Source organism: Triturus cristatus, chromosome 5_1, assembly GCF_964204655.1.
Source record: "Triturus cristatus chromosome 5_1, aTriCri1.1, whole genome shotgun sequence".
NCBI classification, from domain to species: Eukaryota; Metazoa; Chordata; class Amphibia; order Caudata; family Salamandridae; genus Triturus; species Triturus cristatus.
This window is the reverse complement of record NC_140587.1, coordinates 788,541,381-788,569,135: the sequence shown is the minus strand read 5'-3', so window position 1 is coordinate 788,569,135 and position 27,755 is coordinate 788,541,381.

Sequence of the window (27,755 nt, the reverse complement as noted above, 5' to 3'; positions counted from 1 at the left end):
CTGGTGACAACTTTCAGAGGTAAGACACTACAAAAGAATCACCACTGAACCCACTAATTCAAGGATCAAGTCCATTGTATACTCAGCCGAAGCACAGGGTTCTATATCTAAGAATGAAGCTGAATTCCTCGTCAACACGGAACCAAGGACCCCATATTTTTACATCCTTCAGAATATTCACAAGGGGATACTACCGCCCCCGGGCAGTCCGATTGTTTCAGGCATAGGATCACTACTGAAACCCCTCAGCAAATTTTGTGGTCACTTTCTGCAACCGCTTGTTAAGAAAATACCTTTAGGATACCAGGGAAGTTTTGAACCTGATTGCTAACATAAAAAGGAGTGAAGAGATCAACCTCTTGATGAGTCTAGAAGTGGAGGCGCTATATACAAATATTCCCCAAGAAGCAACTTTGAGAGTCATGGAGACTCGTCTACTAGCTGAGAACTGGACCTCACAGACACCGATTGGCTTTATCATGGACTGTGCCACCATACCAATGCGAGAAAACTTCTTCCAATTCCAAGACACCCTGTACCACCAAATCCAGTGTTCATCTATGGGAAGTACCTTTGCCCTTCAACTGGCATGCCTGTACGTGGCTGAGTTTGAACGCATGATCATCTTGAACAACAACCCTTACTCCGATAACATACTGATTTGGCGGCGATACATAGACAATATTCTTGTCTTTTGGAAGGGAGCTGAAACTACCTGTGTTGGACCTATGTCCTGGGGGTAGCTTGGCTCAGGTCAACAGACTTACATCTCCACTTGGCTTCTCATGCCTGCATCCTACCCAGCTCGCAATCCTGCGCAGCGCCACTCAAAAGAAAGGACACTACACCGATCAAACTTTAAAGATTACTCCAAGACTTTCTTTCATTAAAATCGGATGTTCACTTTGACATTACAACATGAAACATTCCATTTCGTTTTCCTTTGAACGTTCCTCTAACTCTTAAGACACAACTGGCCCTTACAGATCAACATTAACTTTTCATCCAATGTTTTTAAAATTTAACACACAGGTACATTTCAGTTTAGCATTTCCAAGCAATACTTGACAACATTTTACGTGAAAAATGACTTCAAACTTGGCATATCATTACACTCTCTATAAGGGTTACGCATAGCACCTGGACTCTTCTTTAAAACCCAGGGTAATCTGTAACTAGTCAGTAGGGTTATCGGACTGTCCTGGCCTAGAACCACTTATCGGGCCCTGGATAGTCCCGCTGACAACCCAGGGATTACTTCAAGTAGCTACTCGGGAGTTTGTACACTGACACTACACCACCTATGGGGCACTCCAATTCCCAGCGCTTTCCGTGATTGGGGCTTGCTCTACTTTTCCCCTCACTCTAATCAGGCACATGGGGGCTCTATACTGCCAATAACTATCACCGTTGTTGCTGGTCTTCTCCTCCTTAAATCTTTTGGCAAAGTTCCCCCTCAGCGCACAGTTACTCTCCCCTCAGCGCACAGTTCCTCTCCCCTCAGCGCACAGTTACTCTCCCCTCAGCGCACAGTTACTCTCCTTACTGTCCATCCGATGTCCTGGCAGCACGCGAGATCGCGCGATGTTCTCCCTCGTGGGGGGGGGGAAGAAGAATCACCGGGTAAATCCACTCATGTCCCTTGATATGCGGAACTTGCCCCCACGGGGCCACCTCCCACCCGGGTTTCCCCTTTTTAGGCTCTTCCTTCAACTGACGGGAACCTCCGTCGTTCGTCGTCGATGAACACACCCCCTCATCTGAGCCGGAACCTCCTCCTCGCCTCCGGTCACCTGACGGGGAGGTTACGCAGTGGGCCCGCCCACCACTCCTGCGCTCCAGGCCGGGAACAGCGCGTCTGGTGGAGGCGCGGCCTCCGCTCCTCCTCAATCAGCGGCCGGTGCTCCAGACCCCACACATGTGACCCGGGCAGCGGCTTCACAGCTGCCCCGCCTGCACTTCCCATCAGAGGCCCTCCACCGCTCTCCTGACGCGATGCACCACCGCCGCCACCCGCCCGGGGCCGATCCCTCACTTCGGGCCACACGTTGTCAGCAGCAACGGCTGAAGTCCAACAGGTAATCCCTTGTCCGGGCAATCGGGGGGGCAACCAAGAGTAGAGGGTAGCACTCCGGAAGGAGGGGAGATGGCAGTGACACAGTGCCGTTCCTCTCACGCACCAGGCTGGAACTGTTAGGACCCTCAGGCCAAGGGCACACACACCATTCCCAGCGTCGATAATGGTGACAATCCCAGGCGACAGCGGAGCTGTCAGACACTAGCCGCCTGCAATGGCCCTTTCTCAGAACGAAGAGATCAGGGATTCGCTCCTCTTCAAGTCCTCCACAGATACTGGGATAACTGCAACCACTGGCAGCACCCAGGGACCGGTCAACAGGTTGGGGGTGTTATCACTGGCAAGGGAAACACCGCAGGCCCAGAGACCTGTCACTCCCTGACTAGCGCAGCCACCTCCCCACTCAGGTGCCTTACTCCTGGCTAACTGGCTGCTCTGCTCCAAAATGGCCGCCCACCTGTCACCTCTATTTATCACCTTGGGCCTGACTTGCCAGAGGGGCCCAGAAGGTTCCGGAACCTCCCATGGCAGTCAAGGTCCAGGTGCTGAGGTCACAGTTGGTGCCACCATTTTGTATAGCTCACCTCCCTTCTCTAGTTTTCCTCAGCGGAGCACCTTGCGCCTCCCCCTCAGGTAGTGAGGGTGAAGCGCCCAGAACCTCTACATCAGCACCCAAAAAGTTTGGTAGACAGAAAAAAATGAGAAGGGGAAGGGACAAAAAAATAATAAAATGAGGAGGGAACTGCCAAAGGGCTGACAGGTCTAACACGCGTCCCCCCCAGCTGAAAGTGGGGAGAGCTACCCAACCCCTTGGGAGTCCACTTCACTAAGGCGGAAATACCTGGAGAGACCGTCAGCATTGGCGTGGTCCACTCCTGGGCGATGTTCCACCCTAAAGTCCATTCCCTGTAGGGAGATGGACCACCTCAATGGCTTTGGATTCTCACCCCTCATTTGCATCAGCCACCTGAGGGGCCGGTGGTCGGTCTGCACCAGGAAGTGCGAGCCAAACAGGTATGGCCGCAGCTTCTTCAGAGCCCACACCACCGCAAAAGCCTCCCTCTCAATTGCACTCCACCTCTGTTCCCGGGGGAGTAGTCTCCTAGACAGGAAAACCACCGGTTGGTCTAGACCCTCGTCATTGAGTTGCGACAGCACTGCCCCGATACCGTGCTCCGACGCATCTGTCTGGACGATGAACTCCTTGGCGAAGTCAGGGGCCCTGAAAACAGGTGGCCTTTTTCAAGGTGTCAAAGGCTTGTTGACATCCCTCGGTCCAGATTACCCGTCGAGGGTGCTTTTTGGAAGTGAGCTCAGTCAAGGGGTCCACGATGGTACCGTATCCCTTGACAAAGCGTCGGTAGTAACCAGTGAGGCCCAAGAAGGCCCGGACCTCCGTCTGAGTCTTGGGGGGCTCCCAGGCCATGATGGTTTCGATCTTGGCCTGGAGGGGTTGCACCTTACCCCGACCCACCAAGTGACCGAGGTACACTACCGACCCCTGCCCGATCTGGCACTTACTGGCTTTGATCGTCAGACCTGCCTGCTGCAAAGCCTGAAGAACGGCCTGAAGGTGACACAAATGGTCCTCCCAGCTGCGGCTGAAGACAGCGATGTCATCCAGGTACGCAACTGAAAAGGCTTCAATTCCAGAGAGGACCTGGTTCACCAATCGCTGGAACGTAGCAGGGGCGTTCTTGAGCCCAAAGGGCATCAGACAGAACTGGTAGTGACCCTCAGGTGTGGAGAAGGCTGACCTTTCCTTGGCTCCATCCATCAGGGAAATCTGCCAGTACCCTGATGTAAGGTCAAAGGTACTGAGATATTGAGCAGCTCCCAACCGGTCAATGAGCTCATCCGCCCTCGGGATAGGATGAGCATCTGTCTTTGTCACCGAATTCAGTCCCCTGTAATCCACACAGAACCGGAGTTCCGGGGTAGTGCCCGGTGGGGCAGCTTTGGGTACCAGCACCACCGGACTGGACCAGGGACTACTTGAAGGCTCAATCACTCCTATCTCTAGCATCTTGGTAACTTCTCCGTGGATGCTGGCCTTTACCTTATCCGACAGTCGGTAGGACTTGGACTTCACAGGTGGGCTGTCCCCTGTGTCCACGTCATGGGTACACAGATGAGTCCTTCCTGGGATAAGGGAGAACAAGGAAGCAAACTGTTCCAACACGCAGTGGCAGTCTCTCCGCTGTTCAGCAGTTAGGGATGGTGATAGGATCACTCCCTCCACCGACCCATCCTTCTCTTGGGACGCAAAAAGATCAGGAAGGGATTCACTCTCCTCTTCCTCTGACCCATCAGTTACCATCATTAAAGTGACCTCGGGTCTCTCTTGGTGAGGCTTGAGGCGGTTGACATGGAGCACCCGATGGGGCTGCCTGGGGGTCTTAAGATCTACCACGTAGGTGACTTTGCCCTTCTTCTCAACCACCTCAAAGGGGCCTGACCAGCGATCCTGGAGGGCGCTAAGCTCGCCAGGTTCCATCAACCACACCTTCTGGCCAAGGCTCCAGCTCCACCGGGTGAGCGTTTCGGTCATACCATTCCTTCATGACCGTTTGGCTGGCTTCTAGGTTTTCAGAAGCTTGCTTCCACAACCTAGCCATTTGGCTACGAAAGGCCAGCATGTAGCTCACTACATCCGGGGGAAGTTTTCTGGGAGTCTTTTCCCATCCATCCTTCACCAGGCTGAGGGGTCCTCGCACAGGGTGCCCGTACAACAGCTCGAAGGGGCTGAAGCCGACTCCCTTCTGTGGTACCTCCCTGTAAGAAAACAGCAAACAGGGTAGGAGGACGTCCCATTTCCTCCGCAGGCTCTCGGGCAGATTCCGGATCATGCCCTTTAAGGTTTTGTTGAACCTCTCCACCAGACCATTGGTCTGGGGGTGATAAGGAGTGGAGAACCGGTAAGTGACTCCACACTCTTTCCACATAGCCCGCATATAGGCCGACATGAAGTTGGTACCTCTGTCCGACACCACTTCCTTGGGGAATCCCATCCGGGTAAAAATTCCCATAAGGGCCCGTGCCACTGCAGGTGCAGTAATGGTCCTCAGAGGGATAGCCTCTGGGTACCGTGTGGCATGATCCACCAGAACCAGGATAAACCTGTGACCGGCAGACGTTGGTGGATCCAATGGCCCAACAATGTCGATGCCCACCCTTTCAAAGGGGGTGCGAACGACAGGCAGTGGTTCCAGGGGAGCCTTCAGCTTCACCCCTGTTTTCCCACTAGCTTGGCAGGTTACACACGTCCTACAAAAAGTATCGGACGTAATCCTCATCTGAGGCCAGTAAAAATGAGGGACAAGTCGAGCAAAGGTCTTATCTTGTCCCAAGTGTCCTACCAAGGGTATTTCGTGAGCCAGTCCCAATAGGAAGGCTCGGTAACGCTGGGGAACCACCAAGGCCCGGGATGAACCATGCACCGGAGCCTTGGGTTCGCTATAAAGGAGACCATCTTCCCAGTATATGTGGAAGTTCCCCGATTCGTTACCCGCTGCCTGGGCTTCGGCCTGCCGCCGTAACCCCTCAAGGGTAGGGCACTCCTTCTGGGCCCGACAAAACTCTTCCATAGTAGGTCCTCCCTCCACCTGCCAGTCTGCAGGGGTAGGTAAGCCCTCCAGGGAAGTTACATCCCCCTCCGTAGATTCCGGGACCACTTCAGTCGCCCCATCCACCCTCGGAGGGTCCGATGCCAAGGCAGGCTTTCCCTTACCCTGTTTCCCCTTTCCGGCAGCTGGTTGGGCCTTTGTCCCAGGCTCCAACCTCTGTGAATTCCCTCTTCGGGCAGTCACGGACCGGGTGTTGGCACAGGTCCACTCAGGGGTCCCCAACATTTCCATGTGGGCCCTGAACTCAACCTCCTTCCACGCCGAGTGTTCAAGGTCGTTTCCCAACAGGCAGTCGACCGGCATGGCAGGGCTGATTGCAACTCGTAGAGGACCCACAACCCCTCCCCACTCAAAGGGAATCTGGGCCACCGGATAGTGACCCTCTCGGTTGTCAGCCATCACAACCGGGTGGACTACATTGGGAACCACCCGCTCTGGGGACACCAGCTGACTCCTTACCATAGTCATGCTGGCTCCTGTGTCCCTCAGAGCCTCCACCCTCTGGGCATTGATGGTGACCCATTGCCTGTACTTAGTAGTATTCGAGGGCACCTGGGTCCTAGGAACCATCTCACAATCCTCTAAGGACACTAAGGTTAGCCCTGCCCACTCACCTCCCTAATCTAGGGGCAACTCCTCCCCGAGCACTACACTCGCCACCCCAGGGGTCTTTCCTCCAATGGGAGGGCGTGGTCTCTTGGGACACTTGGCATCCCCCTTATGGTGCCCAACCTCTCCACACTCATAACATCAGACAACCCTAGGCTGCTGACCACGGTCAGGATAAGGGGGTTTGTGGGGGCCAACCTTAGGAGGGAATCCTACTCCCTTCCCTTGTGAACTCTTTTGGGGGCCTTTGGAGAACTCCTTCTTTTTGTCTCCCCCCTCTTTCTTCTGGGGGGCACCCTGTTCAGTCCCTTGGAAATTCCCTCCAGTCCCTTTTGAAGATACCCGGGTACTCGCCCAGATATCCGCTTCCTAGGATTAGTTAGCTTGCAGTCCACCAGGTGCTGACGCAGCTCCGGAAAACTTTTCTCGAGGAGGTGCTCCTTTAGAATTAAATTATACAGTCCCTCATAGTCCTTGACTTCACTGCCCTGCACCCAGCCCTCTAAGGCCTTCTTGGCATAGTCCAAGAAGTCCACCCAATTCTGGGTGGCCAACTTCTGACTGCCCCGAAACCTCTGCCTGAATTTTTCAGGGGTCAGCCCAAATTTCCTCACTAGGGCTACCTTCATGATGGGGTACCTGGTCTGGTCTGGCTGTTCTAGTGCTAACAAGGCATCCCTCCCCACCGGAGGCATATACCTATATAGGCCACCCCCCCACTGAGCTTCGGGGACCCCATGGGCTCTTAGAGAAACCTCATAGGCAGCCAGCCATTTTACAATGTCATCCCCGACACCATAGCTGGCAACTACATCTTTGGGCAGGTAGGGCCTGGACTCTCTCGGGATTTCTCTCGGTATGCTGCCACCATTAGGACTGCTGGGGGTTCCAAGTTGAAGGGCTTTGAGCTCTAACTCCTTTAAATGGAGCTCATGGAGGAACCTCCTCTCCTCCCTCTCCTTTTCCAACCGGGCCAGATCCATTCTAAACTGCCTCTCCTCCCTCCGGTCAACTAGATCAGCAGAGGACAGGCTCCCCCCTGAAGCGCTACTACCCACTCTTGATGGGGCCCTGGACCCAACGTCCATGTTGCCGCTCCCAGGGGGAAAAAGACTTCTGGTTCTTCCAGGAGGTCTAGTCCTGGTTCCTCCTCCCGTTTCCCGCTAGGGTGGGCCATAACCCAGGCTCTTAAGCTTGCTTGGAGCTCTATTTTCTTCGCCCCCTGCTTAAAGAATACCTCCCGCTCCTGGCAGAATTCCTTCAATTGGGCCACCGTATATTCCTCCAGCCTACCCAATTCGAATTCCATCCTACCAGATGGGACCCCAACACAGTCAAGAAGAACTTCACACTGGAAGACCTTCCCTAAAAAGGAAGTATAACACAGGACAATTTTGAAAACCTCCAATCAGGAAATAATCTGGAGAAAACTCCAGTTAAAACAATCAGGTGTAGGTGGTGACGCGCGCAAAACTGCTACTAAGCGGATGCAAGCACTGAATAAGGATCACACCGCTGAGCACCAATTTGTTGGACCTATGTCCTGGGGGTAGCTTGGCTCAGGTCAACAGACTTACATCTCCACTTGGCGTCTCATGCCTGCATCCTACCCAGCTCGCAATCCTGCGCAGCGCCACTCAAAAGAAAGGACACTACACCGATCAAACTTTAAAGATTACTCCAAGACTTTATCTCATTAAAATCGGATGTTCACTTTGACATTACAACATGAAACATTCCATTTAGTTTTCCTTTGAACGTTCATCTAACTCTTAAGACACAACTGGCCCTTACAGATCAACATTAACTTTTCATCCAATGTTTTTAAAATTTAACACACAGGTACATTTCAGTTTAGCATTTCCAAGCAATACTTGACAACATTTTACGTGAAAAATGACTTCAAACTTGGCATATCATTACACTCTCTATGCGGGTTACGCATAGCACCTGGACTCTTCTTTAAAACCCAGGGTAATCTGTAACTAGTCAGTAGGGTTATCGGACTGTCCTGGCCTAGAACCACTTATCGGGCCCTGGATAGTCCCGCTGACAACCCAGGGATTACTTCAAGTAGCTACTCGGGAGTTTGTACACTGACACTACACCACCTATGGGGCACTCCAATTCCCAGCGCTTTCCGTGATTGGGGCTTGCTCTACTTTTCCCCTCACTCTAATCAGGCACATGGGGGCTCTATACTGCCAATAACTATCACCGTTGTTGCTGGTCTTCTCCTCCTTAAAGCTTTTGGCAAAGTTCCCCCTCAGCGCACAGTTACTCTCCCCTCAGCGCACAGTTACTCTCCCCTCAGCGCACAGTTACTCTCCTTACTGTCCATCCGATGTCCTGGCAGCACGCGAGATCGCGCGATGTTCTCCCTCGTGGGGGGGGAAGAAGAATCACCGGGTAAATCCACTCATGGCCCTTGATATGCGGAACTTGCCCCCACGGGCCACCTCCCACCCGGGTTTCCCCTTTTTAGGCTCTTCCTTCAACTGACGGGAACCTCCGTCGTTCGTCGTCGATGAACACACCCCCTCATCTGAGCCGGAACCTCCTCCTCGCCTCTGGTCACCTGACGGGGAGGTTACGCAGTGGGCCCGCCCACCACTCCTGCGCTCCAGGCCGGGAACAGCGCGTCTGGTGGAGGCGCGGCCTCCGCTCCTCCTCAATCAGCGGCCGGCGCTCCAGCCCCCACACATGTGACCCGGGCAGCGGCTTCACAGCTGCCCCGCCTGCACTTCCCGTCAGAGGCCCTCCACCGCTCTCCTGACGCGATGCACCACCGCCGCCACCCGCCCGGGGCCGATCCCTCACTTCGGGCCACACGTTGTCAGCAGCAACGGCCGAAGTCCAACAGGTAATCCCTTGTCCGGGCAATCGGGGGGGCAACCAAGGGTAGAGGGCAGCACTCGGGAAGGAGGGGAGATGGCAGTGACACGGTGCCGTTCCTCTCACGCACCAGGCTGGAACTGTTAGGACCCTCAGGCCAAGGGCACACACACCATTCCCAGCGTCGATAACGGTGACAATCCCAGGCGACAGCGGAGCTGTCAGACACTAGCCGCCTGCAATGGCCCTTTCTCAGAACGAAGAGATCAGGGATTCGCTCCTCTTCAAGTCCTCCACAGATACTGGGATAACTGAAACCACTGGCAGCACCCAGGGACCGGTCAACAGGTTGGGGGTGTTATCACTGGCAAGGGAAACACCGCAGGCCCAGAGACCTGTCACTCCCTGACTAGCGCAGCCACCTCCCCACTCAGGTGCCTTACTCCTGGCTAACTGGCTGCTCTGCTCTAAAATGGCCGCCCATCTGTCACCTCTATTTATCACCTTGGGCCTGACTTGCCAGAGGGGCCCAGAAGGTTCCGGAACCTCCCATGGCAGTCAAGGTCCAGGTGCTGAGGTGACAGTTGGTGCCACCATTTTGTGAAGCTCACCTCCCTTCTCTAGTTTTCCTCAGCGGAGCACCTTGCGCCTCCCCCTCAGGTAGTGAGGGTGAAGCGCCCAGAACCTCTACATCAGCACCCAAAAAGTTTGGTAGACAGAAAAAAATGAGAAGGGGAAGGGACAAAAAAATAATAAAATGAGGAGGGAACTGCCAAAGGGCTGACAGGTCTTACAACCTGCAACTCCTTTTTCACATGGGTGAACACACTGGACCCCTTCCTCAAGTTCAGACGCACTATCTCCTCCACTGAAATCCACTTTTTGGATCTAACCATCACATTGGCAACAGAGAGATATCAACTAGCCCCTTCAAAAAAACCATGGACTGTAATACACTACTGCATTACAAGAGTCACCACCCGAAGGCGTTATGGGACAACCCCCCTTTTGGTCAATTTCTGAGGCTGTGAAGAAATTGCTATACCATCTCCAGTTTCAAGAAGGAAGCATCCTCATTGAGCAAGAACCTGGAAGCTCGCAATTACCCACAATGGGTTATTAAGAAGTCCCACAAGAGAACACTCAATAACAACAGAGAGGCATTGCTGGAACCCAAAAAGAAAGAAGAGGAAGACATCATCACATGTGTAACTACCTTTACACCAGATTCTAACAGGATACAAAGAGTGATTAGGAAACACTAGAAAATCGTCCAATCTGGCAACCTGGACATCTTGATGCCACGCTTTGCTATGAAACTTACAAGCAACTTACGAGACATGTTGGTTCACACAAGTCCTCTTGTAAAACCAAAACAAACACAAAGTACACTTTGGAACTCAACTCCTGTAAGGGGACATTACCCCTGCGGTCAATGTGGGGTTTGCTGCCTGACCAAACACAAAAGAAATAACCCTCAGAAACAACAAGATCTGGACACAATGTACCCACACTACCTGTAACACTAAGAACTGCATCGATCTAATTGAAGGCCTGTGTCCACTTAGGTACGTCGGAATGACTACCCGTCCTGTAAAGACTAGGATTATCGAACACCAGAGTAACATCAGATGCCAGAAAAACAACACGAAAATGAGTACACACTTCATATCTCATCGACACATGCCAGAGGATATATACTGGACGGTGTAACTTAGAAACCAACACTACCTGGAGCATACAGAAACTGTTTGAAATGGAGCAGCGCTGGATTTTTTGCCTCTCTTCACAGTCTCTAGGACTGAATGATGATATACCATGGAACAAACTAAATACTTGACCAGTAGACGTTGATCACAGTATCTGATCGGCACCTTTACATTCCGCGTTCTATACCCCAACATGAAGAGTGCACCATGCCCCCACCCACTCTAACATGGTGTGCTTCTCATTCACTAATAGGTTTAAAATTAGGGGGAGCTATTAGACCACCTACTAGGTACCAATCCCTACCTACCACCCTGTACAAATAAGGGGCAGGAGTCTTACTGCACTTTGGTTAATTAAATCATATACCTAGATATCCTGCACCCCGCTTTCGGTTCATAGTAAATGGATTAGACATCCAGGCTAATGCCAACAGTATTACCGTCTGATCCTCGTTCCCTATACACTGTGTCATTCAGTGCATATCATGCCCCCTCTCCAAGATGGCCGCCACGTTTACCACTGAGCCTCGCACTGCCGAGCACCTGTGGGAATTGACATGAACCATGTGACCAAAGCTGCTTAGTCACGAACACCGCCGCACTGCCCCTGCAATCCAGGTCGGATGGAGTAGGGTAGGTCTGACGGCAGTGTACGGTCCAGATAGCAAGTAAGTTATGTGGGGAGTGGGACGAGTTACTCTATGCTTTACTCCATCAACTGGTAGCATGAGTTAATTGGGCTCGTGGGTTGGGGTCCCCTCTTAAGCAGGGGCAGCGAGTACAAATGCAATTACCAAACAAGCTCACAAACGAGGGCTGCGAGATTTGACCCGATGACCTGCTTAAGCGTTGGCCACTTGTATGTCTGGCGCTACCTTAGCACACTCCCATTGAGCCAAGTATACCGGGAAGGCCTTCACGAGTGTTAGCTAACCTTGGGCGTAAAATCCGCTCCACTCGCGGAGTTTGCGGATTTTTGACAACTTGCCGTTCAGCTTAGAACACAGTTACCGAAAAACATCACAACGCAGCGGAGATTTTTGTGTTTGCTTGCTCAAAATGCGTTTTTGCGCGTGCTGGAGCGACATACCGTGATGCCTGCATTAGCTGACGAGATTTCCCATCCGCTTGTGAGCGCCACGAGATTTGGTAGCCGGCCGCACGGTCCCGCGAGAGTGTGCGATCGCCAAAACGTCATTCGGGCACGCCATCGGACTTCCGGCGGAAGAATTATGAAGGTTGCGATCCGGAACATGCAAAATTTGCAATCTGGAGAACAACCTCTCTGAAGGAGCATCAAAACATTCACGAAATGATGATTTGGATTAAAAAAAACTCCTCATATTGACATTTGGCTGTACTTTTTGTGCAAGGAGTCCTTTTTCTTTTCAAAATTTTTTGGGAAGAGGAAGGAAGTCCCCAGAGTCTCCAACTTCCTGTTTCTGTCCAGCAGGCTCCTCCCAGTGCTTTGTCCATCTCCTGTTCACTTTTCATTTGGATTTGAAACTGGAAGAATCACTCTTTGTGTCTGCTGCATCATATACCATTGGATTTGAGATTTCACAAGAAAGTTGGAAAATTGGTGAGTTTGTTTGATTGATAATGAAGAAGTGATTGGACGTATTATTAATGTGAATTTCTTTAGAACAAAACCCTTTTTTTTTTACAAATAAACGGGGTTTGGTGTTTTTATTTCACCTTTTACTTTCACTGTTAGTTTTTAGCATACTAAAAGACATTGAATTCATGCCATTGGAAAAGGACATACATATGCATTTAACAATACATCAAATAATAAATACAAAATACTTGACGATTAGCAAATACATGACAAAAAACATCAATGACAACAAATGACCAAAAAATGACCAGTCCTCAAGTTAGAAAAGAAACTGTAACAGTGCCGACTTATTTATGATTTACATTACTGCCTCCTGCTACAAACAGATAGTCGACCATAAAAATACAACAGGCATACTGTCATGTTTGCACACTGTGTCAATCAGTGAACTGGTGATTGTTTCGTCTAGCTGTATAAGATCACCGCATCTCAAAACCCTATAATCATTGGAGGGTTCTCATCAGGACCTGGACTCGGTCGAGCTCTTTCATGTAAAGGAGGTAATTCACGTTAATAATTGACCTCCCCAGTTTGGGACTTCTTTTTGGTTAGCAAGAAAAAGGTGAACATTGCTATATGCTCCATTTGTGGACAAGGTGTTAGTTTGGGTAAGCTTGGTACAAACTATGGTACAGGAGGCCAAGCAGCCCTTCTGAAAAAACACCACTTGATCCAGTGGGAGGCGCACCTTAGAGGACAAAAAACTGCACCCATTGCTCTTGGTGGGAATGAAGAAGTAGAAGATACGATTGCGTTGAAAGGTGAACAAGAGGGAGACATTTTCTCTGGTACACACAGTAGCCCTGTCCCAAGCAATGCAGTGGTTCTGCCCACATCCTGATCAGCAACATCTTAGTGGCACAAGAGTAAGAGTCAGGCTGATACACCAAGGGGTCCCAGGCAAGAGAGTACCGCAACGAAAAAACATGCGACGTTGAGCCTAACACCATTTGGCGTCAAGAAGTCACCTGCATCAGTGGTACCAGAAAAGAAAAAAATCCAGCCTACCATTCTCAGCATGTCGGAGGAGCAGTACGAACGCAACCACCCAATGGTTAGAGTAAAGATATCAGCAGCAGGTGTTGTTGACACAGCTGAGATTTTTAATGCCACTCAGAAACATGCAATTGTAGCCATGTTCGCCATGGAGAAATATCTTACTGCTGCAAACATTTAGGAAGACTTTGACTGCAAGGTCTTTGAATGGCTGTGCCCAAGAGGGCTTAACATTGGTTTTGTTGCCACGGACAGTGGAAATAATACAGTTAAGACCATGTCCGATGGTCGCTATTTCAGGGTCCAGTGTTTGGTGCACTGCATTAACATCATTGTTCAAGACTTTATGAAAAAAGAAGACCGAGTCAGCAACTTACTGACCACCTGCAGAAGAATCTGCATACATTTCAGCCATTCTTTTAAAGCCCGGAAGGAGCTGTGAATAATTCAACTTGAGCATAGAATGCCAGTTAAAGCACTCATCCAAGGAGGTGCCAACACGTTGGAATTCAACTTATTCCATGCTTGAATGTCGGTTTGAGCAGTAGAGACCAATCAATGAATTTGTCTTGCAAAGAGGGGGTGCTACTGTGAAAGGCATGATCATTGAGCTGGACCAATGGGGCCTAGCTAAATGCCTGACAGAAATGTTACTTCCTTTCGAGCTCTTCACACTTGAAGTCAACAAGGAGGACTGTACTATGGGTCATGCTATCCCATTGTTGCACATGCTACAGGAATAGCTGAAGGGGGTGTCTCCAATGTACGCAGGTGTGGAGGAAAACAAAGCATATGAGTTGGTAGAGAGCTTAACCCTTCGCTTATCTGAAAATACAAGGGTGCAAACAGGCATTGTGTCATCCAACCATTATATTTCTACCCCAATTCTGGATCCATGGTGCAAACAAGTACTGAACACATTGCTTACTTTTTTAGAAGGGGATGTTAGCAAGTACAAAACTTGGATAGCTGCCGAAGCCAGTCTCTTAGAACAAGAATGGCTGGGAAGTAGAGGCATGCTACTCCAGGCCACAACAAGTACTGTGGTGCAGCCAGCATCAAGTTAAACCTCATAGCCTGAGGGCAGTGCGGTTGGCTCACATCACTCAATTGTTAGGTCCAGTGCTGAGGCAAAGGCAAATGAGGCAAAGGCAAATGAGGCAGAGCAAAGCGGAGCACCCCTGAGAATTGAGAGGATGGCATGGTGAAATCCAAGCTAATATCGGCTAATATAGGCCCTTTGGTATGGCGAGGATGTTTGGCAGTGCGGTACGCTTTCCATAGGAAGGCCACTAATGGCGAAATTATTAAAAATTTTGTTCGAGTAGCAGATAGGATTGTACCAGGAATCAGGGCTTGATGCAAAGACTACTGTTCTCATGAGACATTGGGGTATTGAGGCCTCACCTGAGGCCAATAAATGTATTGAAGTGATTCCAACAGCAGTCTTTGTGCCTTCTATTTCACTGCTGCACGTTGCCTGTGAACAAGGATATATGAAGTTTCTGAAACGCGTAAGGCATTTTTGATTGAGCCTATGGTTTTATCATCTGCGTTGCTGCCTGGGTTAACGAAAGTTGCCAATGGGGAGTGCATCCTGAAGTGAGGACACTTGTGGAACTGTAATACAATATATATACATCAAGGCCCATGGTCGGGCTGAAACGCGTCATGGCGGCAAGGTGATATTGAAATAAATATATTTGCTGCACCAAACTGTGGTCCATATCCGTTGTCAAGAAGCGACAGTAGCGGAGTTCCTGGATATATATTTGTATATATATATATATATTCACTGAAAAAAACATAGGTTTCACACACATTATAGTTAGGAATTAGCATTTAAAAAACCTTGCAAATTCACTGAAAAAACCAGAGGTTTCACACACGTTATAGTTAGCTGGACATTTTACTCGCAAAAAACCAATGAAATTCCCCGGTTATAGTTAGTTCAGCTAACTATAACTCGCGCACCCGCAATCCACTGCTGATGACGTCACATATTACATCACTCATGACATGGTCAGTGACATCACTGATGACATCACTGATGACATCTCAAATGACATCACTGATGACATCACTGATGACATCATCTAGTGAGTATGTGTTTTAGAACATTTTTAATATGTTTAATATATACAGGGAAAGGCCTGTTTAAGAATGAGTGGGTGTACAAGTGTGTAAATGGATGATTTTCTGTGGTGCTTAACATGATTCTTTAAGTTAGTCATTAAATGTATCTTACTGCAGACTAGTGACTAAACTGTGTAAATGTGTGTATGTGTCTGTATGTTGGTGTATAAGTGGCTGCATGGTTTTGAGAACAGCTATATGAGTGTCTATATGAGTTATTGATTGTTTGTGTGAGTATCTGTATGGGTTCATAAGTGTTTGTGTGGGTAGGGTGTGTGTGACTCTGGATATAGATGTGTGAGTGGGTGATTCTATGGGTGCATGGTTTTAAGAGTGCATCTGTGATGGACTGTATGGTTGGGTGAGTGTATGTATGGGTGTGTTAGGGATTGCATGTATATCTCAATGGTACATATGTGACTAACTACATATATGAAAGGCAGTATATATGAGTGTAAGAGTATATAGGTGGGTATATGTGAGAGTGTGTGATTGTGAGAGTGGCTGTATGGATGAGTGTGTGCTTGCATAAATGATTGTATAAGAGCGTAAGAATGTGATACTATTTTTATGAGTAAGTGAACTTGAGTGTGTTTCACTGCCTAGGTGAGTACATGGGAGTGTGATTATTTGCATGATTGAGTAAGTGTGAGAGCATCTCTATGGATGATTTGTAGTGTGTGAGTGTCTATTTATGTGTGTGTATAAATTCATATGACACTTTTGTATAAAGTGACTGTAAGTATGAGTGACTGTACAGGTGAGTGTGTGGAGGTGTATGTTGACCTAAGAGTTAATAATTGGGTATGTAGTTATTGGTATTGCAGTATGTATGGTTTTGAGAATGGAACTCTTAAACTTTTTGTCGGTGTTTCAAAGGTTATATTATTGTGTGAGAAGATCTGCTACTCTATCACACAGATGACATCATCAGTGATGTCATCAGTGATGTCATTTGAGATGTCATCAGTGATGCCATCAGTGATGTCACTGACCATGTCATGAGTGATGTAATATGTGACGTCATCAGCAGTGGATTGCGGGTGCGCGAGTTATAGTTAGCTGAACTAACTATAACGGGGGAATTTCATTGTTTTTTGCGAGTAAAATGTCCAGCTAAGTATAACGTGTGTGAAACCTCTGGTTTTTCAGTGAATTTGCAAGGTTTTTTAAATGCTAATTCCTAACTATAACGTGTGTGAAACCTATGGTTTTTTCAGTGAATTTCAATGGTTTTTTAAATGCTAATTAGTTTTTTTTTTTTTATATTTTTGAAATATTTCTTTTTAAAAAACTTCCCTATGTATACATTTATATATTATCTGTATCCTTTAATTTGGTCTGGCTTTTTTTAAAAAAGTTTTTTTAAATTTAAAGTTGAACAGCATAGTTAATATCTTCTATTAAGTTATGTCCACTTTTTTTTTATTTTTTATATAAATTCTTGGGATGCGCGCTCAGAGCGCGCTCCTAGTACGTTTGCGTGCATTTTTCATGAATTCCGGCGTACGTTATTTACGTACGCATACATACGTATTAGTGCGCGCTCGGAGGGCGCACCTAGTACGCATGCATACGTACGCACGCTTACGTACGTCGTACGTACTCCACGCGGTATACTTCCGTATACGCGTAGAGCACACGCGCTGACATTTACGCATACGCGCGTGCTGCGTATGCGCGTTACGTACGCGCATAGTATGTAAGCACATGCGCGTTCGCGCATGAGTAATTGTACCGTGCACGCTGGGAGCTTGCTCGGTGCGCGCACGTCGGGATATGTGATAAATAAAACAACACTTCTAATTGGTTTTCATTACTTTCAGTTTCAGATTGTTTTAACACCACACCCAATCCCCTCATGGCAAGTCATGTGATCCAGAAACATCACTTTCATTGGTTCAAAGTACTTTCAGTTCCAGATACTTCCAAAATCACACCCACCCCCCTCATTGTTAGTTCTGATTCCCTAGGAGAAGGAGATAATCTGTGTGTTGAGATACAATGGCAGAGCAGCAGCCTCCTTCTGACAGTGAGCAGGACACTCTTGAGAGACAGAGGCAGAGGAAGCAGAAAAGCTCCTTTATATGGCAGTTTTTCACTTTTCCAGAGGGACAAAAGAAGGTGAATGCATCAAAGGTCACCTGCAAACTGTGTCAGTGCGTCTTGTCACGTGGGAATCCTAACAAGAAGTATTCTTTTAGTATTCATACTATGACAAGACACGTTGAGAAAATGCATCCAGTGACTTTTCGTCGAGCTTCTGGAGCAAACCCTCCACCTGCTCAACCGACAACATCTGCAGCAGCTCAGCCGAGCACATCTTCGGCAGCTCAGGCAAGCACTTCTTCTGCAGTGGTGCCTTCACCTTCTACCACACCTCTGGATATTCGTCCTTGTTTTTTGAGGATGAGTACTCACTGCATGGATTGTGGTCGTCTTATTACTTTGGGTGAGAGCAGTATTGATCTCATTCAAAGAAAATTTGAGGAGCATCCTTGCGAGAGGCCATAATTTTCCTATTTTTTTTTTCGTTTTTCTCTTCCTCTGTCCCTACATTAACTCAAGGGCTCTTTTTAGAGCCACCTAAAATCAAAACACCACAACTTGTTTTTTACAATCTATTTCTTTTTTTTTTTTTTTAGAGTGCGCTCATTTTAGTGTTGCATTTGAATTGGCTGTATTTACAAGGAGAGGAAAAGACACACAGAGAGGCTTATCCTCTCCTTGTAAATATGGAGGAGCACCCTGCGCCACTAGTACGTCAAGAAAATTGACGTAGTGGTGGCGCAGGTGGCTTGTAAATGTGCCCCAGAGATGTTAAGGAAATTAAGGGTGAAACAGACAAATCAAGAGTGACAGATAGAGACACAGAGAGCAAATAACTGAGAAGGAGTAAGGCAGTTAAAAAGACTAAAACATGTGGATACAGAAAAAGAAACATGGATGACAAATTATTGATGGAGGTAGTAAAGGTAGGGGAGTAGTATAGAAGGAGTGAGGAAGTTACAAAAGAGTAGTAAAGCAGGAAGAGAGAGTCAGAAGAAAAATGAGAAAAGTAGAGTAAGGACAGGTGAAGAAAAGGAAGCATGAAACGAAACCAGTGACACATACAGATATGTTAAACTTACCTGACCATCAAAATAAATAATTTAGAATTAAATGTTTTGATTTAATTGCAAAGATAACTGAATAACATCTTTTAAATTTTCTTTCTAGTTCTTTAAAAAAGAAAAAAAGTATTAATATTCAACAATACACTTTATTAAACAGTACATGTTTTTTCATATTTAGCAAAGCAATTTTTTGCCCTTTTTTTGCTGTTTTCAGAATGTTTTGATTTTCACTGAAAATAGTGAAATCAATTGTATTCATCATTTAACAGCGGGCAAAAAAAAAACAATCTGAAAGATTGTTTAAAAAAGCCCCAAATGTATCCTCACTAAAACATACCTTAATAGAAATGTTAAAAATACCTTTTAAGAAGAATAACAATTTCTAAAAAATAACGTCTGTAAACCTTGTTGCAAAAGAACATTTTCCAAAATAATATCTGTCAAAGAAGTCAACAATTGTTTGTTTTACCTTTCCTTACGGCCAAATGATAAGTTTAAAATCCCTTTTGAGAGAAATATCCAATTTTAATCCTTTGAAATTTTAATAATGCTTTCTTCCAATGATGATGTTAGTATTTAAAATTTGGGTTTCAGAAAAATTAGGTAACAATTGGGTAAATCATAAGGCAAACGTTGCTTGAAAATCAATTGAGAATCATTACACAGTGTCCATCCTTTTTCACATTTAAGATAAACTGTGTAATGACCAGAAGTTATAGAAGGTCCATCATGAAAAATTATTGCAACTGCAACAAAAGTTTTTCCAGATATTGATAATTGTTGTCCTGTAAACTTCTTTATTAAAGTGTCCAGTTTTGTTCCATCAGCTCTACAACGTTGCATCATTAAAATTACATACTGTCCATATTTCTTTAAAAATAACGTTGATAACATGTCTGATTTACATTGAGAACATTCCATGTTGTGATTAGCATCTTTAACTAATTTATTAAAAGTCACTGTTTTACTCTCTGGTAATGGTAAATATATGAACCTTTCAGAATCAACGTTACTACTGCTTGTGTTCATACAGTTATCACAACAATGTTCCCATTTATAAGAGACACCAAATACATTTTCTACTTCTACCCCTTCATCTTCCAGTACCATCAGGATATACATCAAGAATTCCTGTGCATCTTGCTGGACATTTTGTGTAAACTGTGTACGTCCAGAACATACATCTAAAAGATTTCTAACATCAGAAGCACTTTCTATTTTAGTTTTATCATTACTCAGCTTCTCATAGAGGAGACTCAGCAAAGAACAGAATCTTTTTTCTTGATTTAGTATTATCTGCTCTTGCAAACTTTCAAGATAAACTACAACATTCAGCACTACATTTGCGTAGCAGTTGACACCAGAGCTATTTTCAAAATGACAACCAACAACCTCTTCAGCATTCTCCTTTTTCTTTTTGCTTGCAGTCACATCACTATCTTTTTGTTTTCTCTTCTGTACACCCTCATTACAGATATCCTCAAATCTCCTTTTCCGACAAACAACACGTTTTTCAAACACAGGATACTGACCTAAATGAGGAGCATAGTTTCTTCTTAATCTATTATACTCCTTTACACAGTTTGCATCAGCACTTACTTTTGAGTCATCAAAGTCTATCATGAATAAACCAGATAATTTTTTCACGCGTGACAAAGCAACATATGCCATACCTTCTTTAAACACACTAGATCCAATGTTTACAAAAGCACTATCTACAGTTAATCCTTTAGACTTGTGAATAGTTAGAGCATATGCTAGAGAAAATGGAAACTGCTTCCTACGCACATATAAGTCTTTCACAAGCAAGAAACGAACTGAACAACGACAAATGTCTTTAACCTCTTGTATCTGATCAAATTTTATTTGTAAACATTCAATTCCAACTTTTTTCTGGTAATTAATAAAACCCACAACTCTTCCCATAGCTCCATTCACTAAACCTTTCTCTACATCCAAATTCCGTCTTAAAATTACTCTACAGTTCATACACACATAAAGATTCTTTTCCAAACCTGCTGTTTTAGAAATGTTTTTCTCCAGAGAATCCAATTTAGTACCCAATTTGCCTGTCAATATAACAGTTATTCATTCTTGTTCTATTTTATCCACAGCTTCCAGTTTTATAATCTCTTCATTTTCCAATTTCAAAAGTTCTTGATTGAATACAGAACATTCATGTAGTGTTGGCATTAAGCAGATTACAGTATTTTTTTCTGCAATTTTCTTGTATATTTTCTCTGGAACTATTTGTTCTGTTGGAAACAAATTACTCAGCAATCGACTCTGTAATGCTTTTCTGCCATGTTATGTGAGTAGTCCAATTCTTATATCTTTCAGAATACTTGCATAGTCCTCATCATTGGCTTGCCTCATATTGGTAATGAGTTCCTTATACTCAAAATATGTCCAAATATTTACATTGCCTATACTTCCTAATGACTTTTTTGTGTCTTCATGTGTAAGTGTATGGAATACCGGTTGTCCTTTAACTGGAGTAAGTTGCAAAAGATCTCCAAAAACTATGACATGTTTTCCTCCAAATAGGACGTCAAAGTCTGTCTTCAGAATTTGCTGCATTCTTAAATGCACAAAGGCAAGCATTAAGTTTGATACCATGCTTACCTCATCAATAATGAGTACTTTCATTTTCTTCAATACTCTTGAAACCTCCAAGCATGCTTCTCCTGCTAGTTTGTGGTACTGTATTTTGTTCTCATGCTCTACTGGTAACATTAGCAAATGATGTAAGGTAACTCCTTTGATGGTCTACGCTGCTAACCCAGTTGGAGCAGTAACCACACAAGACAAAATGGAATCCATTGTCTTCTGTAGGTAGCTTCTAATTACATTAATTAAGAAACTTTTTCCAGTTCCTGCTTGTCCACTTACATACATTCCCATTGGTTCAAAAGATGTGCATGAGCACTCTTTATTTTCATGTAGTAATCCGTGATCAATTTTTTGTCTGACTTCTTCATAAATTTGTTTTTGTTCTTCATTCAGTTGCTCCTCCAAATATGTTAAGTCTACAAAATCTTCCTGAGCTTGATTCATAGCTGTTTCCACTTCGTTCATGGCTATTGCTGCTTCATTTTCGATGATCGGTTGTCCTAGAGGATCTTGACTGAATGTCCCAGAACTTTGACTGTCTTGAGAACTGTCTCTAGCTACTTCAGCTGCAATTGTTGCTTCTTGTTCAATTTCTTCATTTAACATTTGAACATAAGTTGCGAAAGTACTGCATTCAACGTTGTCTTTGTTAGCATTGAAGGAATCTTCATAGCTCTGAAATTCTCCAAGTAGTTCCTCCTCTGTACGCCATGGTTTAAACAGCTGCAAAAGTGCCAAGTAGTAAAATTCCTTTTTGTCAGGAGTGTCGCAACTCAGCTTCCGGTGATTTATCAAACTTCCTTTTGTTTGCTTCACCAAACATCCTTCCTCACCAATGACTTTATATTTTCCATTGTTGATATCTTCTGTGACATTCCTTTTAAAAATAAAGTTCTGCAGCACTTCATAGAGACACATGTTCTCAAGGTGATGACTTCTTTGTGGGTAATATGTGTCCAACATGTTTGTTCTTAAAATGTCTGTAATTTCAGGTTCGTACTCTGCTAAATATTCAATTTCTCGAATAGATTTCAGAACCCGATTTCGCATTCCTGCAAGGCCTAAACTTGCCCAAATTATTCTTCTGGATTTCGAGTACAGACTTGCAGATGATAACCTATCTGAGCATTCGTAGGATCCAATTTCTCGATGCGATAACATCTTTAAACTGAAACTGTATAGCTTCTTACTGACAGTCTTCTCGTGAGAAATCTCTTCCCACATTCCGTTTTCTCAGATTTAGTGATGTAAGATGTGACATAGCGAGCAACAGCAATAGAATTGTCAGCCACATACTGTATATCCATGTTAGCATTCCACATGGATAAAATGACTGGGTTGTAGTCATTTATATATTTTGACTCTTCTTTTCTTCTTAGGTTGTAGGTATTCTTAGGCGATTTTCTTGTAATGGTATGTCGCACAGCTGACATAAAACTGTTTACTCTTCCTTTTGAAAGAACAGGTCGTGGAAATCCAAATCGACATTTTGTGTAGAATTTATCTTTACTCTTGTACTTCCGTCGACAGTATTTTCCACACCGATGACTTTAGAATCGTAAAACTTGCTCTTTTAAATTTTTCTCTTCTGTGCTTTTAGGTATAGCACATGTTGCATATCCTTCGATGAAACTTAAAACTGCATCATCAGAATCTGTTCCAAATTTTGGAGCATCCTTGATCCACAACAGCATATGAATATGAGGAGCACCTCTGGCTTGGTACTCTTTTCTCCAAAAGAAATCCACAACTTCTCCAAGAGGTGGATTTTTTTTATTGCAGATGAAGGACATCATAGCCTCAAATCTATGATTGAAATATCTGCAAACATTAACCGGATCCAATGAGCACAATTCTCCTGCTGTCTTGTATTGGATGTTTTCAATATTTGATTTTGCCTCTCGAAGAAAATCCAGAAGATCATCCCAAGCGTACTCAGCACAGCTTAGGGTAAGGAACCATGTAGGAGTTCCTAAATTCCGTAACATACATTTCAATTCTCCATGGCGTCGGTACCAATATTAATTCGTCCCACGCTGACAAGCCATCAAATTGATCAATTGAGATTCCAAATGATCATCTCGCTGTTGCACTTTGTTCATAAAATCCTTTGCAGTCACATTACATAGATGTACTCCAGTTTTCAAAATGTGATTTACTGCATAAGATAGTGCTGACAAGTCACTTTCAAATAAAAGATGGAACAAATAAGGAATACTTTGACGAAATCTCGGATCTTCAGCATATAGTCTTGTAGTCCGATACTCAGAAGCAGGAATCTGTACTGGACGTTCATCATATCGTCCTCCTTCTCCTGTAGGAAACAGCTGGGGAAAACAACGAGCTTCCAAGCTCTCTTCCCATACACTCACGGGAGTTCCTTGTGCTTTCTTCATCTGAAACAGATCAATAGCGTTTCCCATAACTTCTTTAGAATGAAGAGGATGTATGTTGAAATGTTCATAAATTTCTTCTTCTTTTGACTTATCCACTTTATCAAGTTGCCCAGTTGGTATTCCTGTGTCTTCTAGTATTTCTTCTTCATCCATATAAATGGCTTCATACCATTTATTATTTTTTTTCAAATACAAATTTGCTCTTTGTACTTTTCGTACATCCACCAGCTCCTGCCAAATTTTCTTATTCTTTGTAGGTACACAATTAACCAGAATAACTAATGGTTCAGTTTCCAAAGTATTTGCATCAATTGTTTCCATATTTTTTTCAAATCTAATGGCAAATAGACAACTCTTCCTTTTAAACCTCTCTGTAAATCCGAAGGAGGTAATTTACCAGTTTTTGGCTCCATACGCCCTATGGTCTGAAACGGATGGACACATTGAATGAGTATAGACTCATACGTATTTAAATCAGAAAGTTCTGGAAGAATATCAACCAATTCTAAATTATTATATACAGCTCTAGCTGGCATTCTATTTTCTTCTAACTTGTTATAACAGTATTTACAAATACGCTGATCTTCACCCAAATCAAAACGATTTTCCAGAAATATATATGTTGCAAAATCTTTCCGCTTATAATTATCTTCATTTTCACTTTTTTTATACAGATCAACATTCCTTGTTTGATTTTTGTAATGGCTTCTCCGGCAACATATACAAGTAATATTTGGTCTTTCATTAGAGATGATAGCAAATTTTGTCATTTCATCATCAAAATTTTTACTAACAGTGAGTTCTACATTCTCTTCCACATTTTCATCAATAACTGTATCATTTTCTGCACTTTCTTGTTCTGGACCAAAGTAACAAAACTGAATTTCATCAGTAACCTTCACTACATCTGATACAGATCCACGGAACAGAGCATTATTCAACTCATTTAACTTTAGTGCTGGACTTTTAGCAACATACAATGTTCTCACAAAGTTTCTCATTTCAGTATGATGAACTGCCAGCATCCTAAAATGGTGAAAAACACTTTGACACACTTTCTGAGATAGACAAGCCAGAGAATGTCCTTGCAAACCAGTATTCTCTCTCACTCTGCATGGATCTAGTCTTTGAAGCACCTTAATCTTCTGTTTAACACTCTTTTTACTGTATTCTCTTAGAAAGTCACGTAATTTATCAATAGATTCCTGACGCACAGTACAAATACTACTACAATTCCAAGTGTACACTGGGGCTTTAGGACGTCTTCCCATAACCTCATCAGCCATCACTTGTTCCTCATTTCTTGGAACCATTTTCTCCTTTTCCATTACACACCCATCCTTAACTTCATATGCTCTACCATTGGTGTCAACTGCATGCAACAAACTATTACTTTGAAGATAACTCTCTTCATTAAACAATGGTTCAGTACTTGAACTATGCTTCCATTCTCCTAAGAACACTTTACAAAAGTTTTTTTTTTTTACTTCTCTTTTCCTTTTGCTTTGTGACTTCATTGCATTGACTAATTTATCTAATCTACGCATCCTGTTCAAAATTAAAATGAATAGTTTTTTTTTATTTGTAATGCCTTGGTAACAATATTTTCAATTAATTTCTTTTTCTTAAAAATTTTAGTTTTTTTCTTATATTTTTTTCATATCCTTCAGCAAATTTAACATCACTCTTCTCTGAAACATTTTTCGACGAATGTTTTAAAATCTATTTTCCGTGTTAAGTCACTCTTCCTAACTTCTGAGTCTATATTAGCATTTTGTTTTTGCTGTCGACTCTGTTGTTGTTTTGTACTTAAAACACTGTTTGAATGTATCTTCCTATCATTTTTTTTTTTGAAGATATTTTTTAAAAAATCTTTAGTTTGCTTACCAGAAAACTTTTTCTGTTTTCCAACACGTGCTTCGCCTCCTATTTTTTTTTTATCAGTCGTCTTCAAATATAGTTGTTGTTTCTTTTCTTTTGTTTTCTTGACTTTATAGGCATCTTTATATTTTTTCACTGTTGCTCACCAATACCTGCAAAAAACTAAAAAAAATACCTTTATGTAATCTAAATTCATTACATTTTTTTAAAAAAAACTTTTCAAATCCTATCACATGAGCTGATCCTTTGCTACGAGTCAAACTCTTACAAAATAGAAGAAACATGAATTAAATCTCTGACAACAATTCCTGTATGCACACAGACTCATGCTCTCATTCTAGACAGAAAGCGATATTTCCTTTGGCAATTTGAAAGCACATTTACTACTGGGGTAGAGCAAGTGATAATTACTGTAACAGACTGACACATGTTCCTTCTAGTTTAGACAGGCAGAAAGGTGCACATGTCCTAACAGCTCCTTGAGACCATGAACATGTGTTACAGGGTGACTGATTAGACTAGAGCAAAGGAAATGAGCCTTGGTGATTTTTAATCTGTTTGCGTTACACACTGCTATCTGAAACAGCACACAGAGCTGACTAATACACATGGGAGTGTAGCATAAGCTGCTGCGTGTGTGCAAAGAGTGTGTTTCTGGAGACTGTGTATTGTCAGCTGCAAGAGACATCTGCATGGAGTCTCCCACAACTGCATGAAGAGTACAGACATGTGTGTAAGAGTACATGTGTGGTAAGGGGTAATTGGAGTTTTCAATATGTAGGAACCACCTCAGCCATTGCAAGAATTCATGAATAATCTACCATGCAATTTTCAAACGTGTTTAAATTTGCATCACATTTTTGAGATACTGCTTTCTGCTGATGCTAACCAACACATTGGAAGAAAACAAGCTGAGCCTTTCCTGAATGTGCAAGTTTTTCTGATCAACAGCAACACAAATTAAAATGCTACAACAATTCCTGTATGCACACAGACTCATGCTCTCATTCTAGACAGAAAGCGATATTTCCTTTGGCAATTTGAAAGCACATTTACTACTGGGGTAGAGCAAGTGATAATTACTGTAACAGACTGACACATGTTCCTTCTAGTTTAGACAGGCAGAAAGGTGCACATGTCCTAACAGTTCCTTGAGACCATGACCATGTGTTACAGGGTGACTGATTAGACTAGAGCAAAGGAAATGAGCCTTGGTGATTTTGAATCTGTTTGCGTTACACACTGCTATCTGAAACAGCACACAGAACTGACTAATACACATGGGAGTGTAGCAGAAGCTGCTGCGTGTGTGCAAAGAGTGTGTTTCTGGAGACTGTGTATTGTCAGCTGCAAGAGACATCTGCATGGAGTCTCCCACAACTGCATGAAGACTACAGACATGTGTGTAAGAGTACATGTGTGGTAAGGGTTAATTGGAGTTTTCAACATGTAGGAACCACCTCAGCCATTGCAAGAATTCATGAATAATCTACCATGCAATTTTCAAACGTGTTTAAATTTGCATCACATTTTTGAGATACTGCTTTCTGCTGATTGCTAACCAACACATTGGAATAAAACAAGCTGAGCCTTTCCTGAATGTGCAAGTTTTTCTGATCAACAGCAACACAAATTAAAATGCTAACAACAATTCCTGTATGCACACAGACTCATGCTCTCATTCTAGACAGAAAGCGATATTTCCTTTGGCAATTTGAAAGCACATTTACTACTGGGGTAGAGCAAGTGATAATTACTGTAACAGACTGACACATGTTCCTTCTAGTTTAGACAGGCAGAAAGGAGCACATGTCCTAACAGCTCCTTGAGACCATGACCATGTGTTACAGGGTGACTGATTAGACTAGACCAAAGGAAATGAGCCTTGGTGATTTAGAATCTGTTTGCGTTACACACTGCTATCTGAAACAGCACACAGAGCTGACTAATACACATGGGAGTGTAGCAGAAGCTGCTGCGTGTGTGCAAAGAGTGTGTTTCTGGAGACTGTGGATTGTCAGCTGCAGGAGACATCTGCATGGAGACTCCCACAACTGCATGAAGAGTACAGACATGTGTGTAAGAGTACATGTGTGGTAAGGGTTAATTGGAATTTTCAACATGTAGGAACCACCTCAGC